Source organism: Falco peregrinus, chromosome 2 (assembly GCF_023634155.1).
Source record: "Falco peregrinus isolate bFalPer1 chromosome 2, bFalPer1.pri, whole genome shotgun sequence".
NCBI lineage: Eukaryota > Metazoa > Chordata > Aves > Falconiformes > Falconidae > Falco > Falco peregrinus.
This window is the reverse complement of record NC_073722.1, coordinates 13484113-13509933: the sequence shown is the minus strand read 5'-3', so window position 1 is coordinate 13509933 and position 25821 is coordinate 13484113. Positions and strand designations below refer to the sequence as shown.

The 25821-nt window shown below is 38.2% G+C and overlaps 1 protein-coding gene across 9 annotated transcripts in view; it reads right to left on the bottom strand.

Moving 5' to 3' along the window:
* Positions 1–25821, bottom strand: part of GAB1 (GRB2 associated binding protein 1) — a 101289-nt gene that overhangs the window by 48469 nt on the left and 26999 nt on the right. Inside the window, exon 1 of one of the 9 annotated variants that reach the window (XM_055795228.1) lies at positions 13787–13898. The exons of 7 other annotated variants lie outside the window; for them this stretch is intronic. The gene's annotated coding sequence lies outside the window, so the exon portion shown is untranslated. Of the gene's footprint in view, positions 1–5139; positions 5244–13786; positions 13899–25821 lie in introns of those variants that run through there. One more of the 9 variants, XM_055795226.1, reaches the window with a different exon arrangement.

The window sequence follows — 25821 nt, the reverse complement described above, 5'->3', positions numbered from 1 at the left end:
ATCACAGGAGACAAACACCTCTGACACAGCTTCACGGACTTGTGCATTTGAACTGTGCTCTGCATCCCAACAGAAGCTCAAAAAAAAAAAAAAGAGTGTTCCTTCACAATATGCTTCTTTTTAAATCCTGTCTGTGGTAGGCATAGACAACTGTCACTGATCAGCTTCATCCCACAAGGCACATATTTGGGAGGACTGCCGGGAAGTAGCCAAAAGAGGTCACATTAGGTAACAGTACTTCAATTACAGAACTTTACTTTTTCCACTTGCCACTCTTCCAGTTTGCAGAACTAACTCCAACAGGGTGAAATTTCAAAATTTCAGCTCACGTTTTCCCTGAGGAATTAACACTTGTGTATTTCTATCTGAAAATAAATTAAGGGGTATTTTTCAGAAAGCATTTTCTAAAAGTCTTTTAAAACTTTTTTTTTTAGCAAGGCCATATAATGACCACCAAAACTGAAGAATATGCAATTACTAGCTAATTCTGAAACCCATTGTCATAGCACCTACTGGCAACTGCCATTCTCTTCCCTAAAAGTGATGCCCTTATTCTTTTTTTGAACCGTAAGGCAGAAAAACTAAATTGAGCACAAAAAAGCATGTTTAGTCTCTAATTTAATAGCAGAAAATGCACTTCCAAAGTTTGACAACACTCCAAATATTCTACTTTTAGTAGCATTAAGGACTACGAAGTGTAAACAGATTGCTGCAAAATAAACAAATGTGATACAAGGAAAACAGTGAACACATTATGACTTTCTTTAAATACTTAAGACTTGTTTTCCAGGAAGCACCATCTTTTCTCACTGAGCAAAATAAGGAAAAAACAGTCTCAGTGGAAGTTTCCACTCTCCTGGCCATCATCCTGATCATCTGTTCCGAATACACACAAGGCCAAAATTTCCTGTTTTCAAACTATTGTCACCATTTTCTAGTCTTGTGCTGTCGATTCTAACTTTAGCTTGTTAAATAAACAAAAGAAAACACTGAAAATACAGCAGAACAATACTTCCACACAGATTTACTGTGAGCACTGTTCCATAACTGACGTTTCAGCATGTGAATTAGTCTCCCAGCATTACACCACTACTTAAAGCACCAAAAAAGGTGCAATATACAATTCAGACAATGGAAGATTAAGTGCTGCTTTATTTTGTGAATTTAAAACTAACTCATAGTCCTTTCCATATTTCATGTGGTTCTTGTTTTGGGGGGTGTTGGGGTTTTTTGCATTTATTTTTTTAAAGCCTTATGCCTCTTCCCAGTATAATACTGCAGCCAGGTCTGTATCATCTAATTCACATTAAACTGATCCTTATTATGACTAGTATCATCAATGACTTCAATAAATACTTATCTGCAATGTCAGAAATTTTCTAATGACAAACACAATTTCTTTCCACCATACTGCTGCACACCAGAGAATTACCATCGTCATCATCTCTTCACCAAAGGAGAACCAATTCAGAGAGCTACACAGAGCAATTGCTGCAGATCTGCTTTGAGCCAGGACCTGAGCCTTCATTTCACTGTCTCCAAGCTAGGACCAGCGACCAGATCATCCCTCTATCTTTCTACATCACCTTATCCACTTCTTGTGCCTATAAATATTCTGTCATTTCTGATCACTTGCAAACTTACCTTTTCACTTCTACTTGTTCTGCTTCCCACCACCCACCCTATGTGGCTAAGGCATAACTCCCTAACAGTCCTGCCAGCAACATATTCCCCATCTCAGACATTAGCTGTGCCACCTCCTCTCACTGCTTTGTCAGCAATGAAAACATAACGCTTGTCATGGCATGACGCTTGTTATGGCCCAAGGAGAAGTCTCTCTGTTGCAGGTCCCTTACCCACACGTCTATATGGCCTTGGGTTTCCTGCCCTGTTTCTCAGAAAGTCTCCAGAATTTGGTCTTTTCCTCTCTGATCATGAGCACATTCTGATCATCTCCCTTAGCCTTTTCCATATTCATCCTATTTAATATAATACTGCCAGGACAATCTCTCTTCTTTCACACTGATCACATCTTCCACTTTAAAAAATTCTCCATTTATTGACTTTTTTCCAGTTTTAACCCTCTCTTCCTATTTTTAGGCCTTTTCTTCTTAGGAAAGTCAATGCACTCACTGGAGTCCGTCTTGCAAGTCACCTCCTATCACTTTGTTCTACCATCGATACCAGATCTGGTTTATTTTTCCTTCTCTCCCGCATCCCTCAACTTTCTTCAACTTCTGAAGGCTCCCCGAATCAATAAGCAAGGGCATGACATCTCCTCCCTTCAGATTCCTCCTAAAGATCAGCCTCTTCGATAGTACTTACAATCACCCAACCAAATCACAATTTGGCTTTGCGTCAGATGGATTTATTTAAAAAGTAATGGTTCTGTGTATTCAGACAAAGGTTTGTTGGTGGGTTTTTTTTAAGTTGCTTCATTCTTTTCATCAGCTCTTAATGAGAAGTCACTTCCCCCCACAAGTCTTAATCTTAGAAAGCAAAACATTCAGGGTAGGTTCTGCCTTTTTTTTTTTTTTTTTAAAGTGTCTGTACATTACTTATCACAAGGATTAATACAGCGCTGACAAGACCCTCTTAACAAGACAAGCCAAAGAAGACACCAGCCGTGCTGCTTGACTCGAGTTCCACTGTTGTGAGCTCACGGGTGTACACTGTGACAAGCCACATGAGAGCAATGCACAGAAAAATAAAAAGTTTAGGATTTATAAAGACACAATAAAACCAAAGCTGAAAGGTCAAGCCATTGGTATCAATAATTGCTTTCCCACTAATGGTTTGCGATGAAATATTTCACCATATATTTTTATCTATTAATTTCTCATTTCCTAGGGCAACAGCCATTTTGAAGTGTTTATAACAAGGTGTGAAAAATCTCCATTCTTCCAGATGACAAGCCCGGTGCTTTTTGTAATATATTGTACAGATACACAGTTTTCCTGTTTTTTTTCTCGTTACTTGCCTGCATAGACACCTATCTTCATCACCTGTGAAAGGCTAACATACAAGGAAAAGTAAAACACTAGAACTATTTAAAAACATGCCATTACAACACTATTTTAGATCCTTTAAAGAACACTGCAGTTTCAACAAACATAGAATACATGCTTCACTGCTTCACGTTTGGATTACTCAAGCATGCTTATGCTGCATACAAAATAGAAATTTCTACAGATAACAGAGGCCAGACATTCTGCACATCGTCTTTTCCATAAAATATGCATAAGCTTAAAATACTGTAATTTGTACTCCCCATAACAAAAAGGGGATCTGAGCTACAGAAGCAGCAGATTCTCCAACTTCAATAGGGAATAATGAATTAAGGGGGGTTTAGCAATGAATTAAGAAGGACGGTCCAAAGATACCCTGTAATCTCTACAAATTGCCTCCCAACTAACAAGCCTGGTTTAACCTACTAGTTGTATGTATAATGAAAGAAGCTCCTATACATTCATTAACACACATGGAAAAGCCCCCAAAGGAAATTCCAGACAATATTTTACATAATCCCTATAAATTAAGTTTAGGACATGTTGACACTCCATCCTTGTCCATTCCTTGTGAGAGCAAGGCTGTACACTAGCTGACATTTTTGCAAATGAAGTATCTGTAGACCAAAGCAGGAGCCTCTTTTGTGAGTCAGCCGCTATTACAGCAATGGAAGGGCTGATAATTATGCAAGTCACTTTACTCAGCCACAGTGAAGGGAAAGCTAAAGGAAATTTATTGTTCTGCTAAGGTATTACAGGGAGAATCAACACAGTCTATACCATGAGGCATTGCAAGGAATTTCTTATTCTAGGAAAGAAGAAGAACTAGGAAGGGCATGCTCGGCGCTTACTTTTTAGGACCAAAATTACTAGCTTTTCCATTACAAATCATCAGATCTGCAATGTGCATGAGCCAAGTGCACAGATATCGCAGGAACAGCTGCTAATAAAAGTAAAAGATAAGGTAAAGTACAAGTCAGCATGGTGTCTGACACATACCTTCTCACCTTACATCACTGAGAATATTTACCAACTAGGCTCAGCAGTTTTTTCTGAACAGAACTGGCCTGAAGAACTCCAGAGGAAAATCAATTTCAAAATAAACAAGCACTAAGTCAAAATTCTTTGCAAGACATTATGATATATAAATTGCTTTTACTATGCTAATTAAACCGAGTTTCTATTATAACAAAAAAGTTGGGTTTTCCAACACTGAAAAAACCATTCTTTTAGATTCCAGTCAGCTACATCACATACCAATAGCAAATTTAACTACATACCAGCGTACTTGAAAATTAAGATGCTTCAGTAAAATTACTTTGATTAGTTTACAGAATGCTCCTCTTACTCTCATCAACTCAGTTTTCTACTGTTTCCTAGACTGTAACAGTACCCTCATGACACGTATTAAGATCAACAGATTTGTAGAGTTAACCACTAAAATGAATTAATTTATCTTTTGTCCCTCCACCCCAAAGCAACCTTCTGAATCAACATTCACTCTGAAACCAAACCCTTCAAACAGCATTGCCACAATTGCTTACCACAAAGGCTGCACTGCCCCACTGGAGGAACCTGAGTGCCAGGACCCTGCCTCCGCCAGCCAGTGTCTGCTCAGGGCAGCTCCCTGCAAGGCTCCCTGTTGACAAAACTGAAGTACTCACACTAGTGTTTTAACAGCCAAGAAGTTACAGATGGTTCTTGAATAACAATACAAATATTAAGATAAACTAAGTGTTTTAGAGGGCTGTATTAACACATCTAAGCATGCCCACATATGCCTGTGACACACTGAAGCAATTCATCACAGAGCTTCTACTTGCACTTTGTGGCATAACAGCTTTTTCTCAAATTTTTTTTTTTTTTTTTTTTTTTTTTTTTTTTAGTGATACAAGTGAACGAACAGGTAGAGGTTTAGGCTCATGCTTCAGAACCAGAATTCACTGAGTCAACTTGTAAATCAACACAAAAAGCCACAGCTCATTTTGAATAAAAAACATTTTTCAAACAAAAAGATAACATTCTTTAAAGGAAGCCCCTGTTTACTTAGACCAACTCATTCTCCATATACCTAAGTTACAAAGCAGGAAAGCAAACAACATCAAGAACAGGGTATTTTTTTCTAGTTTACCTCGTCAAGTCTTCAGAAAATTTAAGCAATGTCCTGGCCATTTCTGTAGTTGTGTCTACCCCAAAATAAGCAAAGCTTTCTTTTTCCTGCCGGCTTCCCACCTCGCTCTACACCACCCTATCCTCATAACCTTTGACCAACAGGAAGCAGACACAATGGACTGAAAATAACAGCAATTGTAAGATTTCAAATGATTTAATGCATGAGGGGTGGGCTTAAGATTTGAAAAACTTCCCTTGCTTTGTTTTTCAACAGTTGCTTAAAACATGTTATCTACATAGACTTACAACATTTGTTAGAGATCATAGGCTGAACATGGCTAGAACTGTGAAACACTATTCAGAGCACAGAGGTACAGATTCTTGCATATGTTGAGATTCTGCATTTAAGTCACAGTCATTAGGCTGTTAAATACAATGAACTTTTCCAACAGTGTAAACTATAGCAGTGAGAGTTTCTTACAGCACTGTATCTTTTTTAACTATTTTTATCTGAGCTTTTCAGATCAGTAATAGGTATAACTATATGTCACATAAAATGCAACATTTTGGTAAGAAATTTATTTTATTACTGCAGTTAAAGCAGTAATAAATTATTACTGAATTTACGTAAATTATTTATGGAAAAAAAAATGTGGTGATGGGAAGTCACAGAACTATTTGCCAATACAAAAAGGACCTCTGCTAATTCTAAGTAGCTGAGGTGCACCGGTGGTGCAGAAAAGGATCTTTACCTTCTTGTCACACAGAGGTCCGAGCAATGACCCCATAGATATCTTCATTACCCGTAAAAAAATTCATGTGCTTTAAATTGCACCAACATTTGGCATGAACACTTGAGGGTTACTAAGTCCAGATAGTCAATTACAGAATTTCTTTTCATTAGTTTTAATGTTTTTTTGTCTTGCACCCCAAGTACCAGCTGATTACTATTTCACATACCCACAATCACATCCTGTCTCTCTCATCCCTCCCCAAAACCCTCAGGTTCCTCCTTCGCGGTTACACCACAACACACACAGGTCACAACGATGAAAGCAGAACAAACTAACTGAGAGAAGGACTCACGTCTTGTATGTAAGAGCTGTACTGTTTTCAGGAGAAGGTAATGGGGCAGGGGTTAAAAAGTCAGCATCATTTTTACACAGACTCCTTGTCCTGAACACAAGGTGACTAAATCAAAGGATCTCCCACAGTCACAATACCTGGTAACGTCCTCTGTCTTGTAAACACCAAGTAAAATTTCAGGCTAGGGTATTACAGTGGAATAGTTACAAGCATGTCAAAATGCAAGGTCATAATAATGTTCCAACATAATTTTGAGTATGTTTGCTACCCCATGCACACACTTAATCAAGCATTCACTGCAGCTCTAACACACATTGGGTTTAGAGACATTTTAATCATGGAATTACACTAGAAATACCCTTTTCTTGGCAGGGGAAGCTCAGGCACTGCATTTCTGCAGGGTAAGACTGGATCTAGCTTGTCAATGCAGTACCTCATTAAGGTCTGCAAGTGCTGAAAATAACTACAGAGAAGCCCCTCATGATATATTTCAGCATGGTATCCACAACAGCTTCCAAATATAAAACATTCATATTGCACATGAGCAAGCTTCTGAGCATAGCAGCAGAAGCCACCATCAACACGTTGTAATAGTAGCTTGAAGCACAAATGGTTCAACAAGGAGAGTAAATACAAGGTTCTCTGCAAGCCTGCAGTTTAAGAGTCCCTTGAAACCACTTTGTCTGCTAATAGGATCCTCCTTTTCCCTTCCCCCATTTTAAGACACAACCCGATGCCATCACATCAAGGAATAACAGGGAAAGGATATCCTGCCTAGGTTTTCCATTATACAGATCAAATCATCAATCCAGAGAAGTCTTTGCTTACACATAGGATAAAAAGAAGATGCTTCCAACTGATAAACCCTGGGAGGAAGCAAGGTTGGCTCCATGACTATTTTTAAGTAGTTAGCATTCACACAATGGCCTAAAATTAATGGCCAACCCCCAGGGTCTATGAAGGCTTCGTTTAAAAGAAAAAAAATAATAATTAAGGAGTTGGCATATTTGAGAGGGAGAAAAAAAGAAGAAAAAAACCCTAGAAGGTGGCAGATATAACTCTTCTTCCCAGACTCACCGTGAATTAAGTTGGTATGCTTAGTTTAAGTGAAAAGATAAGAAGCTTTATGTCATTTTCTCTAAATGAAGCATTTCCTTCAACAATTGCTGGGAGAAATTTTACTTCACAGCTCTTGTAATTTTGACTAACGCTTTTGCTGTAAGTATCATATGACAAAAAGTAAGCAGACAGACAAATAAAAATATCTTTATGTAGCTCTAGTATGAAAGAAGGAACTTGTTTCTCAGCCCTAATTTCCAAGGCCAGCTACCACAGCTGTGCTGCAGCTCCCAGCTGAACAGCTCCCTACATCTCACCACCTAACAGACAAAGGGCATTTAGTTTACCAAATGGCCAGTGTTTCACATTTAGCTCAGTTAAAAGCACCCCACATCTAAGGCTTCATCTAAGCATGGTAAGAAGAGTCATACTTTGTGCATCTGTACAGATGATGAATACAAACATCTTTGGTATCATCTAAGGGTAAATAATTTAATGTCATCATTTCAACATTAAATGCACTGACAATGCAATTCTCATGTGAGGTATTTCTTTGGATAAAAAACAAGATGAGGCAAAAGGCCCTGTAAGACCACCTTTGTAGTCTAGGAAATGTCCAGAAACTTGAGACATCTAAAATATCACCATTCATCTTCATCTTTTAGTGCCAAGAAGGATTTCTTCTTATAAGCATTTATCCTTTTCGAGAGGTTTTTGTTGTTGTTGTTCTTTTTAACAGCAGCATCCTTCTGATGAGTAGAAGAATCATGGAAAATAAAAATTGCCTAGAATTTCTGATCTCATCACAAACTATTCCCCTCCTCTTCTGTGCATTTGACAAAAAGTGAACAATTAGCCTGCTGTTTCCTCAGTACAGTGAGATTGTTCATTTCTTCCTTTGTATTAGATCACATCACAGAATAGAGAAAAACATTAAAAATAGATTAAACAAAAAAAATTGTCATTAAACCACCAACACTGCTATGTGAATTTAAACCCCATCAGATTTTTATTATTTATTTTGTAGTTTTGAGCAGATTCAAGTGTTGCAGTCTATTTGCCTTATCTGGTTTGCAAAGTACTTCACATTTTTAAGCTTTGCTCTTCGACATAAAAAGCAAGCACTGCATTATCCAACTGCTTTTTACACCTTTTTGTAAGAGTTTCACAACTAGTTTCACTTCCTATAAAAATGTTTAATTTTTAACTTACAGGCAGCACAGGAACTCTAAAACTGGATGCCTTGTTACTTTATTTATTGTCTCTCTATACATCTAAACTACATCTACTTTGTTTTCTGACTGGAAGCTCTTACTACTGCCAGCACTTCAGGAACAATATAACTGTGAAAAGGGGAAAACATGTTTTTCTACATTTTGTTTGCCATCTAACAAAATTATAAGGTACACATGAACCAGTTTGAAAATATTTTTAATAGCCAGTAACCTCAAATGGACAAAACAACCTACCTCAGGAGGTACTTTATCTGCACTCGTAACTTAACCCTTTTCATTCTGGAGCTATTTATGAGTAATGACGACTGCCAGATTTGCTATAACATTGTTGTTTTTCAATATCTGTGTCACAATGATACTGAAAAAGTATACTTATTTCTAAAGATGACCATTTTCTAATCCTTAAAATGGTAAGAGCCTTAGGCCAACAGCAAGAGGCATGACATCAGAAACAAGATTTAATACCTTGTACAAAATTTTCCAACTCTTAGAAATAAATATCACAACACCATTTATATGAACCCAGTAAAATACACAACTGATTTCACTTTATTTAAACACAGATTAAAAAAAAGACGTATTGACACTACAACAACATATCAAACTTCAAGCAAAAAAATGAAGCTTCTCATTTTCTCCACCACCTACAGTGGCACCCAAAGCCTTTCCTAGGGAAATCTGGTGCCACCTGTATTAGGTTGTGTGAGAAGGATCCACTTGTCTGTGGGGTACAGTGAGGCAAGAGAGATGCTGCTAGCCAGGCCAGGTTCTGCTTGGCAGGTCCTCTGGACATGCCTCCCTCCTGCTCACCAGCACTGCCAGGGATCCCAACATGAGAGAGGCCACAGTGTTCTGTTTGAAATAGATGAGATGTGATGGAGCAGTACATTTTTACATCCGACATCAGACCTTACACAGGTTTCCTAAGCTGTCCTTTATCCTGAGTGCTAAACAGATCTAAGACACATATTGAGGCCTCCAAGTAGATGGCTCCCCTACTTCCACAGGTAATCATCTACCCTCCCTCCCACACCTGAAAGGCAAACAAAAACACAGAAAAAAAATTAAATAGCTGCTCTAAGCAATATTCAGCTGACCTTCACATTTGAACGTTCTCATTTCACCTCTGCTACAAAAGCCTCCTCCTCCTAGAAAACTGCAGTGCTAAAGCTGCTTATTCACAACATGAATCGTGACAAACTGGTAAGACCAATAACAACAATGTCAAACCACAGTTTTAGAAACTGTTGATGTAGAATGATTATATCTTCACTGTCACCAACTGCAAACACAAGACACCTACTAACATCATGTTATTTGTATTGCTGCCGTCAGCTCCCTATCAGGCAGGTGCCACTTCACTGGAGCTACTACGTGATTTGAGAACACTCATTCTCAATAGACAGGGAGGCCAAAGACTAAGCAATATGGAAACAAATACATTTTCCCTTTTGATAACAAGCTGGTTGCCAGAGTGGCAGGAACACCCGTTCTTACTCTCCGTTATAAAATTACACAGAGAAAATAAAACAGATTTCAGCAGATCAGGCAAGTCCGCTTAGACTTTACTAAAACAGAAGTCCTATCACAGCACAGCCAGGATCAGAAGATTTTTGAGGATGAGATGATAAAACCAGAGTGCTTAAATTTTAGTATCATTTATTTTTGGTTCAAAAACATGTATTGCTCCTCCCACCCCTAGAAACTGTGAGATTTACAACATGAGGCACCTTGGAATGTTAAGTCTAAATACTGCTAGGACTGCTCACATCACCTACCAATGGATACTGTCCAAATTGTTTCAATCAAGAAAAAAATTATTTTGGTGATCAATGTTACTGAATCAAAGTAACAATAAAGCATACTTACTCCAAAACCTTGGCACCTTAACCAAAATATGCTGATCAATTTGTTAGTCACAAAGTGACTAATAAATAAGCATAGCCAGCGTTGTGTGCTTTCCACCTCACAGCTCTGCTCAAATACTGCAACAAAAGCATAGGCAGTTTAGAAGTTCACTATACTATGAATATCCTCCCCACAGTGGCAGGGATTGATGATTTTCTGCAATAATATGTGCTTGAACTAGACATACAAATTAAACAGCTTCTGTTTGAGCAAGGTGATGACAGCATGTGATGCTGCTTGGAGAAAAAGCTATAGCTGAACTTCTCTGAGCATTTAAAAGAGGTATCACATCATACTGACAGAATTAATAAAATTCCCACAGAACGTAAGAGAAGTTTCAGTGATTTTAATCAGACACAACAGAAATGAGCTGGCAGGGTAGAGAATGACTGCTTTCCCTTTGATTCACAGTATTTAGATTGTTATTTCCAGCCCAGGTTAAACAAATTGGTGTTATGATACTATTGTTAGGCCAGATGTATAAACACACTCATGCACTTTTGGAGACAGGCCAGCCAGCTCAACAAACAGATTACAAAGAAACAGCAAAGAGGTAGAACACGAGCTGCTGCTCAGGTTCACCCGCTGGGCTGTTATGGAGAGGGAGAAAGGGGTGGGAAGGAACAAAACAGCACAGAACAACAGTGGAGAAAAATATGTTGTGAACAGGCTATTTTAAGAAGTCTGGAAGATTTCTTAAAAACAACCACCAAAAAAGCCCACACCAAAAACCCCCAAATCCTAGGGCTCAAGAGTTGGTTCACACTCCACAAAATAACTCCTGGACATTTCATACTGACACATCAAGCAGTTTCAATCAGCACACCTAATTCAAGGCAAAATAAACAAAGAAACACTGGATATAGATTTCTTGCAATGAAAGGAAAATTAGTGCTTGAAACACAAATCACCATCAGCAAAATTTTACTCTGTAGAAAAAACTATTTCTTTTCTTTAAGAACAAATGAGGACAAAGTATACTTCACGGGTAGTACACATCTCCCACTCAGTTTCTAACGAGAAGGGTTACCCCCTCTCTTTTGCAATAGCTCAGGCACTTGACCCCGAATCTACATTCTACCCAAAATTTCTCTAATAACATTAAAAAGAAATACTTTTTTTTCTTCATGTCAATCAAAAAAGAGGTGTTTTGAAACAGCTTATTTACAGTTGTTTACCAGGTCACTCAGTTTACAGACAGAGTTGAAAGCAATTATATATGGCCCAACAGAGATAATAGATTTTTCAGGTATTACAACCAGCCTATGTAAACAGAAGAGTTACAACTTTTAAATAAGAAAGGCAGAGTAACAAATACAATCATGGATTAATCTCCCTAGCTCACACTCTGTCTTGGTGAACCTGAAGTCACTTACCTATTACAACAGCCACCAGGGCTGAGATACCATCCTATGAGTTCATTTTCTAAGTGGACCCAACATGCAGAAAGAAGAAAACTGAATGAAGTAGTAAAGCCAGTAACTGATTCCCTTTGAAAAGGGCCTTGTGAGATTTGTCGTTTACGATTTGCTCTCCTCTGTTCACAGCAGACACTCTGGAAAGAGTAGCTGGGTTGCAGTCATACCAACAAAGGAGGTTTCTAGCTTCATAATCAAAACACTTGTCTTGTTTCCTTGGAAATACTCCATAATTTTAAATTCTCTTCAGAGGAACAGGTCCTTGGCCGGCAAAATACAGCTGTGTACTAAGGCTTTGCTTTGCCCATAAAGTAAAAACTAACTACAAAGTAGTGCCATTAACTGTGTACCCTCAAACAACTCAGGCAATGTCAAGACTTGACCAAGGTCTCAGAACAAGAGACCTTGAGATACTTCAACTCAGCCAGCACACTCAAAGAGCAACTTAAAGTTGAAATGGAAAACATTTCCATACCTATACATAGCAGATATTTTAATAGTCGAGTAACTCACTTCAGTCTACTACTCAGGAAGATATACTTAACTACACAAAAATAACACTTTATGAACAGTTTATAAGGAGAAAAAATGCTATAAGCAAACTTGTAATGCTTGCCAGTTCATTTATTTTCTCAACCATATAGTATTTCATGAAACTCAACTTGATTTTGCGTATCAATTATTGGCCTGCTTCCTACTTGTATACCGCTGATATCCAGTATAACCTTGAATTTTAAAACCAATCACACAAGATGACGTCTCCTATCATCAAGTTATGCCATTTTCAATAAACTAGGAAAATTAAACCTGAAAACTTGTTGTGTACTTGCTCTGCTGACCACATTTCACAGAGTATTATTGTCTATAACCTATCAGTAACTTGTGCAAGTTTATATTTTTATTTTTTGCCACATACACATGAAAGCATATTCTGCTTGCAGTGTGCGTGTTTCCCTACTTCTTCACATGCTCGAACAAGTTGTTGGGGGTTTTGGTTTAGAACAAGTTGTTGGGGGTTTTGGTTTTTGGTGATTTTTTTTGTTTGGGTGGTGGGGTTTTTTTGACACCAGATCCTAAATAGTTCTCAGACAAAGATCACTTCCTTGCAGAGCTGCTGAATAAGTAGACCATATTTGACAGAGTTCAGAAGATCCTACATTGCTGGGGTTCCCTTAACAAAACAATAGGGTATCCGTGCTTTTGTCTCATTGGATGTGCATATGTGCTCATTTGTCATATAGTACTTTAAGCAACAGAAATGGATCAACTGCTCACAACATGCAATGGAAGTCAGAACTGTTTCTTCTGTTTGCCGCCCACCCCACCCTCCAACAGATTAACTGGGCTATTCTTTAATAGAGAAAAATCTGACTATACAGCAACAGCAGTTACTGCCAGTCTCAGAATAGTAGCCTTGACCTTCCAAAATTCTGTTCTAGTAACCCTTGCATTATAGATCCTGTAACACTGGAGTCCCAGAATTAGAAACATTTGTTTTTCATTTCAGTTTGCTAGCAAAAACAAAGCCCAAGTATGCAACTAGTTAAGTACACCATTTTTCATTTCAAATTCAATGGTTTTCAATTAGTTCCTTAAAACAAGTAGCATATGACCAAGTCTGATAGGATTTCTGTATACCACCAGTTCTAGCATAAGCCTGTGCTGCCTGCCATGCTATTGGTAAACAGGACAGACAAGAGGACAAGAAGTGCCACTTACGTTACACCTCATCCTAGGTCAAGACAAAGCTGACCTTCAGAAAAAAACACGGTTACTTTATAAAAACAGAACTCTGATACTCCCCTTTGCTGTAGGGACATAGTTACACAAATCAGAAACATATCCTTTTAACACTAGTACTACAGAATTTCACAAAGAACAGCAATGCACAATAAAACTAAACTAGCACAAGTTTGACACTGACTTTAAAAGAAAATGACACCACCATCTAGAATCTTACTTGAAAACACAGAAAGACGGAACATTCTTCCTCAGCCTCCAGCTGCTTCAACTTTTATCCAAGAGAAAAACCCAGCAAGATCTCCATTTCAGCATCACTCCAAGGAGAGCACTACACTTATTTAGCATCAGTTCCCAACAGCAATACAACTGAAAGCCCTGCAGTCTGGTAGACTCATTGAAGGTTTTAATCATCTAATGAGATTACCTCATCCGTGTGTGGTTTCACAATGCAGTCTCAATGGTAGCCCATTATGCCAGTCCCCTGACATCAGTATCAATCATGCTAATCGGCTTATTCTGCTATCATTCCTACAGCTAGATGACTGCCATGCACAGAAACCAAAACCGTAAAGAGTTTCTACCTCACAGGATAAAAAGAAATTGTGAACAAAGTACTGCCGCAACCGTAGAAAATATTGCTAGCTCCAATCCTAAAATTGTTACTTCTATCCAATAGGTTATGAGCCACATTCCATTTTTAAATTTTACATGTGTTCTATGCTCAATCACAGCAAAATACAAAAGCTCCCTTATGGAGAACATTAAGTTTACATGCAACAATTTACATGTTTACAGTTAATAAATTTCACATTGGAAAACCATAAGGCTTCATAGAACATCAGTCACTGCCTTTTCCAAAACACAAACTTCCCCAGTTATCACCAAACGGAGCTCACCAAGCACTGCACACTGGCTGTTTTACTGTTACCAATATAAAACTGTTCATTTACCAAACCAAGCATCATTCAACCTCAAAGTAACATAACACATACAAATAAAACTTGTTCTATTTGACAGATTAGGCTAATGAGAAAATCTAAATATTAAAACTAAACCTAACCTATATTTTGTTCTTTGGTTGCAAGGGGAAAAAAACAGCCCTTTGTTCTGATGTCTACCTAGGTAACAGAAGGATCCAGTTATTGTACACACAGTTAAAAAAAATAGCTACACCACACAGCTCGAAAGACAGAACAAGCCCCTCTAGTATCAGCATTTTAAATGAGTGATTAAGCAGCTTTCCCAAAGCAGCGCAAGAATCATGGGCAAAAATCTAAGACATACCTGTTAAATTAGCACTACCTTATCACACTGGCTTTACCTCTTACACTTTCCCCAAAGCACTTGAAAATACTTGTGCTACCAGAATTTCAACACATCTTCATTCAGTGCAGGGAAAAACACACAAGTATAAAGATAGGTATTAACACATAGTTAACAATATGATTTTTTTTTTAAAGGCTATGCGTATCTAGACTTGACTGGGGGCTCCAAAACAGGTCTCCATAACCCAAAACACATTCTCTGGTTTATCCTTTTACTATTAGCTGCTTTCAATAACATGAAAGAAAGGGAAAGAGAATTAAATAAAGGAGACCAGATGAGTACATATGGCTATAATCTTGTCATGTTTAGGTTGGAAATACACAGAACCACATAAAGCTTGGCACAATCTGTAAAAAGCAAGAATCCTGAAATTAAAAAATCCAACCAAAAAGACAGAAGAAAGAGGAAACAGACACACACAACTCATATGAAGCAGCTTCTTCCATTTGCAAACCTGTTGCTGATCACCAGCCCGTTATGCTGAACCAAGCATCCCTGAACTCTTCTGAAAGCATCTCAATCCACTACCAGGATACTCATTTAAAATGGGAATGTAAAAAGGGAAAAACAGCATGGCAGTCTTGGGGAAAACAGTCTTTTGATCTTCTTCTCCAAAGTTAACTGCCTCACAAGCCACTTACTCAAGCCAGGCGAAGCCTGGACCTGACTTGGGACTCTTGCCTTGCTAAGCAATCCTTTTTTAGCAAGCAGATACCAAAAAGTAGTCTTGTGGCTTTTAACAGCCCTGATTTAAAAATATTTTTAAAGGAATCTACATTTTCTTCCCTGCTTTTCCACAAGCATACTCAACCCAAGCAGTTCAGTAACTTTACATTTTTACAGGATATCATCTTCACACATCCAAGGCGAAGGCACATAGCTCTATTTCAAATAAGAAAATAGAGACTTACAAGTAAGTTACCCCTGCTACCCACCCAAATGCACACTAACCCCTCCAGAATAGAATATAAAACTGGGTCATGCCAATTCTCTCACCCAGGCTTGGCTACTTTTATACTGAGTTAATACTTTTGATTTCTCAAGCTTCCAAACAAATGAAGGACAAGACTATGATCAAGAGTAGCGAGCACGGATTTCTGAAAGGAATATCATGCCTGATCAACTTGACGGAATTACTGGCTTGAGGAAGTATGGGCAAGCAGTGAATTTTAATTATCTTGACTTAAGGAAAGCTTTCAGTACTGTGTCCCATGACATCCTCATAGACAAACCCACTGAAATACAGGCTAGATAACCAGACAGAAAGGCAGACTGAAGAGTGATTGAACTTCCAGGCTTAGAGGCTTGCCATCTGCAGCATGAAATCCAGGTGGAAGTCAGTTACTGGTGGCATATCCCAGGCATCAATACTGGAGCCAATATTGTTGAGTATCTTCTCTGACTACGAGACAGAGCGCACCCTCAACAAGTTTGCAGAAGCTACAAAATGGAGAAGAGCAAGTTATACACCAGATGGCCAGCTGGCACTCAAAGGGACCTCAACAGGCTGGAAGAATGGGCCAATGAGAACTTAAAAGTTCAACAAAAGGAAATAGAGAGTCCTACACCTGGGAGGAATAACATCAGACATCAGTGCAGGCTGGAAGACAGCCAGCTGGACAGCAAGCAGCTTTGTAGGGAAGGCCATGGTAGACAAACTGACAATAAGCCAGCAACATGACCTCACAGCCAAGGTGGCAAACAGTTTCCTGGGTTGAATTAAGCAGAGCATTGCCAGCACATCAAGAGAGGTGATCCTTCCTCTCTACTCAGTCTGGCAGCTCTCTGTCCAGTTCTGGGCTCTGCAAGAAGAAACATGGACATGCTGGAGAAGGTCCAGGGAAAGGCTTGAGAGATAATCAGGGGCTGGAGCACCTTTCATATGAGGAGAGGCTGAAAAAGCTGTGACTGTTTAGCCTAGAGAGGAGAAGGATCTTACCCATGCATATAAATACCTGGTGGGTGGAAGTAAATACAGTGGAGCGTGACTCTTCTCAGTTGTGCCCAGTAAGAGGACAAGAGGCAACAGGCACATACTGAAATAAAAAAACCCCATTTAAACCTAAGAAAAGCCTTTTTATTATGACGATGACTGAACACTGGGGCAGGCTGTCCAGAGAGGTCTCCATCCTTGGAGATGCTCAAAACCCAACTGGACATGGTCCTGAGCAACTTGCCATTGCACTGAGCAAGGGAGTTTGAGTACATCTCCAGAGATCCCTTTCAATCTCAGGAATTCTGTGAATACATAAATAATCAAGCAACTGTCACTCTATTTGTTGACTTTTTTATTATTATTTTTGCCACAGACACACAAGACAAAGGACAGTTTGCATAAGCAAAATCCTTTCCCATTTGAAACACCATCTACTGAGCAAGAGCTTTCTGGTAACAGTAAAATCACTTACTGTTTATGAAGCAATTTTAAATCGTCTGTGAGACACCTCAAACAGGGAACACAACTGAAACAGCTAGACAGGCTACTACACAAACTGGTCTCTCTCCACTTAGAGATTAAACTGTTAATACAGTTTAAAAAAATGCACAAAATCAAAACTCCAGATACAAGTCAGCATTACTTTTTCCACTATTCCGTCAAAATAACTGTGCTGATACAAAGGAGACAGGACAAAGGAGAGGAGGAAAAATACATTTGACTTAGCTTCAAAAAGAAGTAAGAGTAGAAACAGTGAGTCTAATAATGTTTACTCTATCTACAGTATCAAGTATTAACATTAAAAGCAGCATTAGTACTCTGCCACTAGCATAGCACTGGAATCTACCTAGAAAGAGCAATGTAGTCTCTGTAAGCATGGAACACTGGCAATGCACAAGTGTCTGTTTTTAAACTTCTGTACCTTTAATAGACCTAAGTATTTAGTTCTGTTAATTCTGTCTCATCCAGAAATTAATGCTGTTTCCAAAATTGTACAATATTCCAAAAGTCTGCTAACAGCCTTTTGAAACCAAGATGTTCCTTCCCACCCTGCACAAAAAGATCCTGTTGAAAAATACTGAAATGCTTCTCAGGGTCTCTCAGCCTTGCTACTGAAAAAATTTAACAGGAGAAAGGACAGGGAAGGACATCTTCCTTAAACCAGTAATTATCTCATTTTCACTTCTTTTTCTCACACACAGTCAGCTTATGACAGATATCCAGGACAAAAAGTCATTAGCACAACCAGTTAAAACATGATTTAACTAAGACAATACTATAATGGCAGATGTTAGGCAACCTAAAACTTTGAAATTCATTGGTTGGTCTATCTATAATAAGATTCCTGATGTTATTATGCTAGTTTCTGTAGGGATCCAAAATGCTAATTAAATGGAAAGTCTAAGAAGTATGAGTTGCATTCTCAGTGTGAAAAAAATACCAAAAAGATCAACTTCATATGAGGTTTGTTTCACCATGCATCCCAAGTTTGCTTAATGGTTCCATTCGATGTTTTATAAAATTGTCATTTAGATTAGATTAATTCTAAGCCCAGGTAGGAGAGTCACATAAAGCCTAGAAAAGCTGCATTAAGATGTAACAATTCATTTCTAATAGTAGAGTGCAGACTTTATTGGGTTTCCGTCACTCATTTATCAGTGGTACCATTATTTTCCCACAATCATTTTTGTTATTCACAGCAGAAAGGCACGCTCTTGAACAAGCACATTATATTGCTGACTAAACCCAGTCTGAGCATCATAGAGATATCCAAGTACTTGTTTCATAATGGGAAGAGACTAGTGAATCACCAGGAGTGCTCAGATGATAAAAAAGAAAAAAGTTGCCCTGGAAAAAAAAAAAGTAGCATATTGAGCGTATCAATTCATTATTCACCCTTCTGCTCATTTTTCTTGAGGATTTAGAATGGGGCGAGGTATATGGTGGAAGAGCAGCAGGTAAGAATTCACTCACGCAGGTGACCTATCGTTCAGAATAGACCAAGACTTAACTAAGAAAGAGTCTTTTTTCTTTTTTGAAAGCAGCAAAGTAACAGATTCATGCAGTTCCTGCATTTGCTTATTTTTATTGATGTTATAGTTCCTAAAATACTTTTCCTAGTGCAAGGTACTCTACAAGCATACTAAAATTGCACAAACACATAAGCAACCAGTGGGAAAAAAAAAAAGGGGGGGGGGGGGGGTGAAAGACAGGAAGAAACTGATTTGCAGCATAGGACAAGCAGGAAATAGGGATTTGTAAACTGCAGTTTTAAAAATAATTAAGAAGAGTTTTCCAATTACTGCCATATATCAAGACATTATTACCTCAAACGTAGTATATAAGACCATAATAATGTTTGATGTTCAAGAAGTCATTTTGGGTCAAAAACCCCATGCCATTTCTGACACATTTCTTGGTTAGAACCTACAGATTGCTCCACACTTCTAACGAAGGCATTGCAATAGGCACAAATGTTGAAAGAAGGTTTTAAGAAATATCTTCCCACCTGACAGTAATTTCTTTCTGACTCCACTATGATGAAGCACAGTGTGAAGCTGTGCTGGAACTTACACCCACAGAAAACTTTAAAGATGAGAAAATGCTTCTGGAGATGGACATTTGACCACATTACGTATGGGATTGGGGTTGTTTGGGTGTTTTTGTAATTTTGCATATTTAAAAGTCTGTCCTGGGAAAGTGCAGGTGCTCCTTAGGCCAGCATGCTTTCAAACCTCACCTACAGGATTTACAATGGATATAGTTCAGAACCACAAACCTCAACATATATGCTATATGGCACCGCCAAGACCACGTCTGTAAAAAGGCATATCTCAGCCTGCCCTTGCAGTTCCTGTCTAGTATACTGAAAAACTTAAATTAACAGCACTAGACAAGACACACACACGCACACATATATATAAGCTGATAAACACACTATTCGAACAGCTCTGAGCAAGGAAGCCTGATCACTTCTACTGATACTATTCACCAACCACCTCTCAGACAGGCAAGAAGTGAACAACCATTATCAGGGGACAGACCATCTGAAGAGTAACAAGCTCCAGGGCGTTGTCTTACTAATAGTCAAAATAAAAAGCTGGCCTAGACAAGTCTTCAGAGGCAGCAGAGCTCTAGCAGAATAAACCCTAGACCTAAGATGTTGCTAATAAGCAACCTGTGATATCTTCTAATCTCTGTAGTGCAGAATCAGGTCTGAAAATAAAGGATAACATCTTTTTTTGGACTCTGTCTCCTGCCCCTAATTTCTGTTACACATTATTACATACAGAGATATGGTATGCATACATCAGAAACAACATGATTTTACAATTATAGATTACCGACATTTGGTAAGACAGCAATTTCAACCACTGTTCCAAGACTACCAAGTAGCCATTTGTTAACACATGAATTGGAACTACATAAAATTTGACTTTAAATTTATAGTCAAAAAGCAAAACAGAACAGTCTCACTAATTTAACTTAATTAAAAGCACACTTGAAATATTCCACGAAGTACAGCAGGTTTTGTGGAAGAGGGGTAAGTACTGAAGTGCATGTATGAAACAAGAGACAGGACATATGTATTGCTAAGCTATTCCAGGTGCAAAGTACCATGGCAGAAACAGACCTGCAAGAAAGGTAAAAACTGATTAATCAGTCCCAAGACAGACCTGATGAAATAACTTCGCATTAGCAAGCAGTCATACACCATGTGTATTCGTGCAAAGCCCTGCCTACACAGGACCAGATTTGTGCCCTCTCCTGCTCTGGAGGGAGATGTGCTACAGCACACACCTTAACAGCTACTGCAGGGCTGCAGTATTCAGAGGCCATCTATAGGAAAGCTCTCTGTATAGACTGCAGGCAGCTGAATCTTTATGCCGTCTTCATGATTCTGTCACAAAAAGGAAAGCCAATTGTATTTATTTATATTTGATCAGAGGCACCTCTTAAGATCATAAAGAAAATAACCCTTGCTCACCCTTCAAGAATCTCCCAACAGCTGTGCATGAATGCACACATGCTTGCAGACATGTATTTTGAAAGGAGAGGGAGAACAATTGATTTCCTGCAAGTGTAATGTCCTGTTGTTTTTCCGAGGCGATCTAGAAAATTATCACAATCCCAGATGTTTACAAGGCAATAGAGAAACTGTAGTAACTTTGCACAGGATGAGACAGCTGACTGCTTAAGCACATTATTCTAAACACAAATTCAGAGTTTCACTACTATTTTTTTAATAGCGGCTCTCTGTTCCAAATCCTGCAATTGCAAGCTGTAGGACATTAACAAGCGTACATTTGATTTTTCCAGCCACTTCAAGTGTATATGAAGCAACATATTTTTAGACTTCCTGCAATCAACTGTCCTCCCAGCATTGCTCAATATGACGCACAGTTGTCTGAATTATGCAGTTGTGCTAACATACGCTCTAATTTTAAAGTTTCATTTCTGTGTTTTCCATAAAATAAGTACTGTCAAATTTTCTCATGCAAGAAGTTGAATCACAAGTGATTAAGGGTCATCTAAGCTAAACCATATTGTGTAAATGCTTATTAAATTATACTTATAAAAACTAATTCATTTTATCTACATAAGATAATTGTGTAAACTGAACAAAACATTTCTAATGATTGGGCGTGTGTAGAAAAAGAGGTGGCTAAATTCTGCACAGTAAGTTTTGCCATTACAGAGTCACACAAGCCTAAGGTTAGTCTTGCTTGGAGATAACACATCTTCTGTAAAGGAAGACAAAGAAGAAAATGTAAAACAGCTGTACTCCTTAAGAATTGTCCTATTTCTAGCCATGGTTCAGAAGATACTCAACAGTTAGTTGAATTGTTTTGACCAGGAAGAGCCGGGAAGCAGGGTGACAGTTTCTATCATCTAGGTATCTCCCGAGTCCAAGAAAGAATCGGGTTACAGCTATATCAGTGCATGTACAAGCCAGACAGTAGTCGTCCAATACAAGATGTTTTTGCAAGAAATTAACCATGGACAGGGCGATTACTGGAACAACCTAATTATTCAACAGAATTGAGTAACAAATCACTATTTGATGCAGCTCCAGACTATACACTATTATAATAAATACTGTCATTAACCATGATTATGCATTATCTCTAATGAAGAAGCTTCAAATGAAGAAGCTTGCAAATTAGCTGTGTCCTACATCTGAGAGCCAACAAAGGAATCTTAGAAGTCTTCTGCTACTTATTTGTAAAAGTGGGTGAATAAGATTGGTCCAATAAGATGCTGATGACACTTCTTCCATTAAAAAAACAAAAGATGCCTTCAAGATGTGGTGCTGTGATTCTAAACCGTCACTGATGTGTTCCTTTTGGACTATGAGTGCTCTTAGTGTGCTTTAGCACTGTGACTGTCATTTACAGAAGAAACTGATTGCTACTTTTGACAACTGCCTCAATTCATCATCCCCTCATTACCACCATCATTATTAGAATACCAGGTCCCAGAAAAATTGATCACACTGTCCCAACTATTCAGAACAAAATGAGACTAAACTTCACAGACCAAAGCTGATGTAGACTTAACTAAACTGCCTTTGATGCAAGGCCCAGCTGAAACTACAACGTAAAAGAAGTATTTGGCTTCGAAGAGTAAGTTTTCACAGTAGTTTCCTGTTAGAAAGACATTCAAATTCTTCCTGAAGAATGAAATTAAAATTATCTCAGTTTCATGTTAATAAGGATAACTGTTTTCCCTGAGACTAAATGTTAACATACAAACAATGTAAATGAAGGAAACAGTTTCAGGGAGGTGGGGGAGGGATCCTCTAAAAATGGGGAGGAACTAATCAAAACAATCAGAATTACATTAACTGATTCAATGCTGCTGAGGTTTACTACAGTGTGAGCTAGTGACACAGAGCATTGTATTTCTTTTCTCCAGTTACCAGCTTGGTCTAGATAAAACCAAGGACAGTTCAAGGAGTTAAAAATTAAGCCACGTACAAAGTTAAAGATTCTCTTTTTAGTAAGCACAGAAAATGTTTCTTGTTATGATGAAAAGGGGTTAGATAACTGCATAAGTGGGGAAAAAAAAGCCATTTGAGTTTTTGGAACCCCTCTCCCCTCCTGTGCCCAACTGGTAGCACAACTACCAGCTCCACAAATGGATTGTCCAACAAGCAGCTTTACTAATTTGAACAGGTTTTGTACATTTGGTAAAGTGTGGATGGCTCTTCATTGGACAACACATATGCAAGAACGGTCAAGCAACTGTTACATACACTGCTCTTTCCCTTTTGCGTAATGTGCAAAGAATTTTCCTGAAATATCCTCTGAATGCAAGATGATTCTTGCCATCACCTGCAGGTCCAAAAGTACCATGGCAATTTCAAAGAGATCTTGCCCACACGTGTGAATTCCAAAATTTTGGTTATAGGCTACTGCTTTTACCACAAACCCGGTCCCTTTTTAGACATTCAGAAACCCAGCACAAACAGCCATTGCTCCAGGAACAAACTTAGGTCTGAGCATTTCAAAAGGAAAAAAAAAAATTAGAAAAAAAATCACCAAGTAAATCTCCAGCTGCCATATTGACTTTAGGTTTGTACATTTGGAGTATCAATAGTGACAACAAAAGGTGACACCAAGTCCAAACGATAACAACTCTTGCATCTGGATAGATACTTCTCAGCTGTGATGCTATTAGCCAACTGACTCACTTCAATCACTAGGTAACACACATCTATCTTATTTACTAGGGATACATTAGGAAAGACAGGACCCTTCTTGTCACTGTAATGCTGTTAATGTGGAATGAAGCCAAGTCTTTAGATCAAACAACACGAAGAGACAGCATCAGTTACTGAAGAGAAAGCATCAATTCTTGCCTTATGTTTCCTTTGTCTTTAGATCATGAAAGAACGAGAAGTAGTACTTCAACAGGAATGATGTACATGTTTTAACAAGAAATTACAGACGGAGAGCTACAAATAATTAATCTAAGAACTATGGATAAGAGCAGAACATAAACAGAGGTTTTTGTTGACGACATCCATATTGGGGTGAAGCAATGAGGTTGGTATTTACGCCGAGAGTACATAGACCACTTGTAATAAAGCACAAGGGACGCTCCTGATACTCCTAACGACTATTATTTTAAAAGAAGATGCATGCACACAGAAAATATTTAAAATCACAAGAGAGTTCAAACACTCAGTTTTATGCTATCTGGTCTGACAGACTGAGAAAGTGAAATGCCTTGCCACCTACCCAGTCCCCTCTGCTTTGTTGTTCAATATTCTGTATTTCTTTTTATCAAGCATACAGGAAGACTAAGTCACATTGAAATAAGTGACTGGAAACTATTTCACTTCTTCCTACAAATATTCCCATTTTATATTACTATGAGATCCTGACACGTGAATAAGAAAGCCTAGTTTTATTTCATATGGGCTGTTCTAAAGACCTCCTACTCAGAACATACTTTTCAAGTTATTCTTATATGCTTTTAACTGGATAGCTAAATGGAGCCAGAGGAAAGTGTTTGTTCAAGCCTTATAGGAAAAAAGGCAGTTACAGGTAAAAGCTGCATGTGTAAGATACAGAAAATTAAACAAATCAAGTATTATCTCAGATCCCAGTCTCACAAGCACATATCAAAAGTCTACAGTTAAAAACAACAACGACAAAAAAAAAAAACAACCAAAGAGAGACACACAACAAAACCCCACACGACCTCCTGCGTAAGTGTTATGCTATGTAATTTGTCGGGTGAATCTGAAGACAGTCAGAGAAAAGTTCCCCCTTAAAAGCAAAGCCAGTACAATTACTCCTACAAGCACAAACAGTGCAATAGTTAAGTTTATTTTCAGTATGAGAATACCAGTACCTGGAATGTGACAGTAAGCAAGGTTAGTTTACCCTCCCTCACTCGAGGAGTGAACACCAGAGATCTCTGGGAGAATACATTATCTCCCAGAAGTTTTTTTTAACACAGGTGCTGTATAAGAGGAAAAAAAGTCTGTTCTTCACAGAGAGAAAGACAAAGTGTATAGGACATCTCCAAAACATACTTCCTCTTTTCTGTTTGCCTCTGACAGGGTTTTTCTTAAAAGCACAGAATGAGTCACTTGCCAGATAAATCTATCTAATGCACTAGGAAGAAAAAATGTTTTGCAACAGCCTTGGTAAACTAGTAGTCATAGATATAAACACAAACACAAATCAATGCAGTATCACAGAAGTTTAAAGTTTTTTTAATAGCAAAGGCTGCATTTCAATTGTTTATTAGGCTTTTCCAGATAGTTATGAGAATCTAAGATTAGGTTACCAACCCCCCAATAGGATTTTTTTCATCTCCATGCTAAATGTTATAGGGAAGCATGACCCACTGGAGTTTTTTCGTTAACTTTCTGTGGTATGTTTTCAAACATTCTCCCTTTTATTATTACTGCTCTTGAGGAAAGCTCATAAAAAGATCATGAGGAACTTTCTCTAAAAATTGACCAACACTGTTTCAAGGAGAAGCATGTTAAACACTGCAGTAAATCCAGTTAAGTGTTTCACTGCATATTTAAAAGTCTCTTTACATCCAAGTAAAAAGTCACTGTGATTACAAGCAAAGAGAAATATCAAGTTCTAGGCTTGTGAAATGGGTTTATCGAATTATGATGCAAATCTCCTGTCAAGATCACTTTCACATTTTTGCACCAATCTAGTAATCTCTACAATATTTTAGACAAAAAGCTTGACTGCAGAAATTTGACTTTTTCCAATAGAAAAGGTAAATACAGAAATTTTCCAAGATGAACTCAGTTGCTACTTTATTTATTGTACCAGTAGCTGTGATGTGCAAAGAACCCCTGCTACGATTTTTTTAAAAATTGGCTTGAATGATATGCTTCTAGGTGCACACCTGCCCTTCTGTTAAACAGAGATAATCCACTGACCTTAAACACCAAGTCTGTTGAACAAAGACTTTCATCAATGAAACACGGTTGCTTAACAACTTAA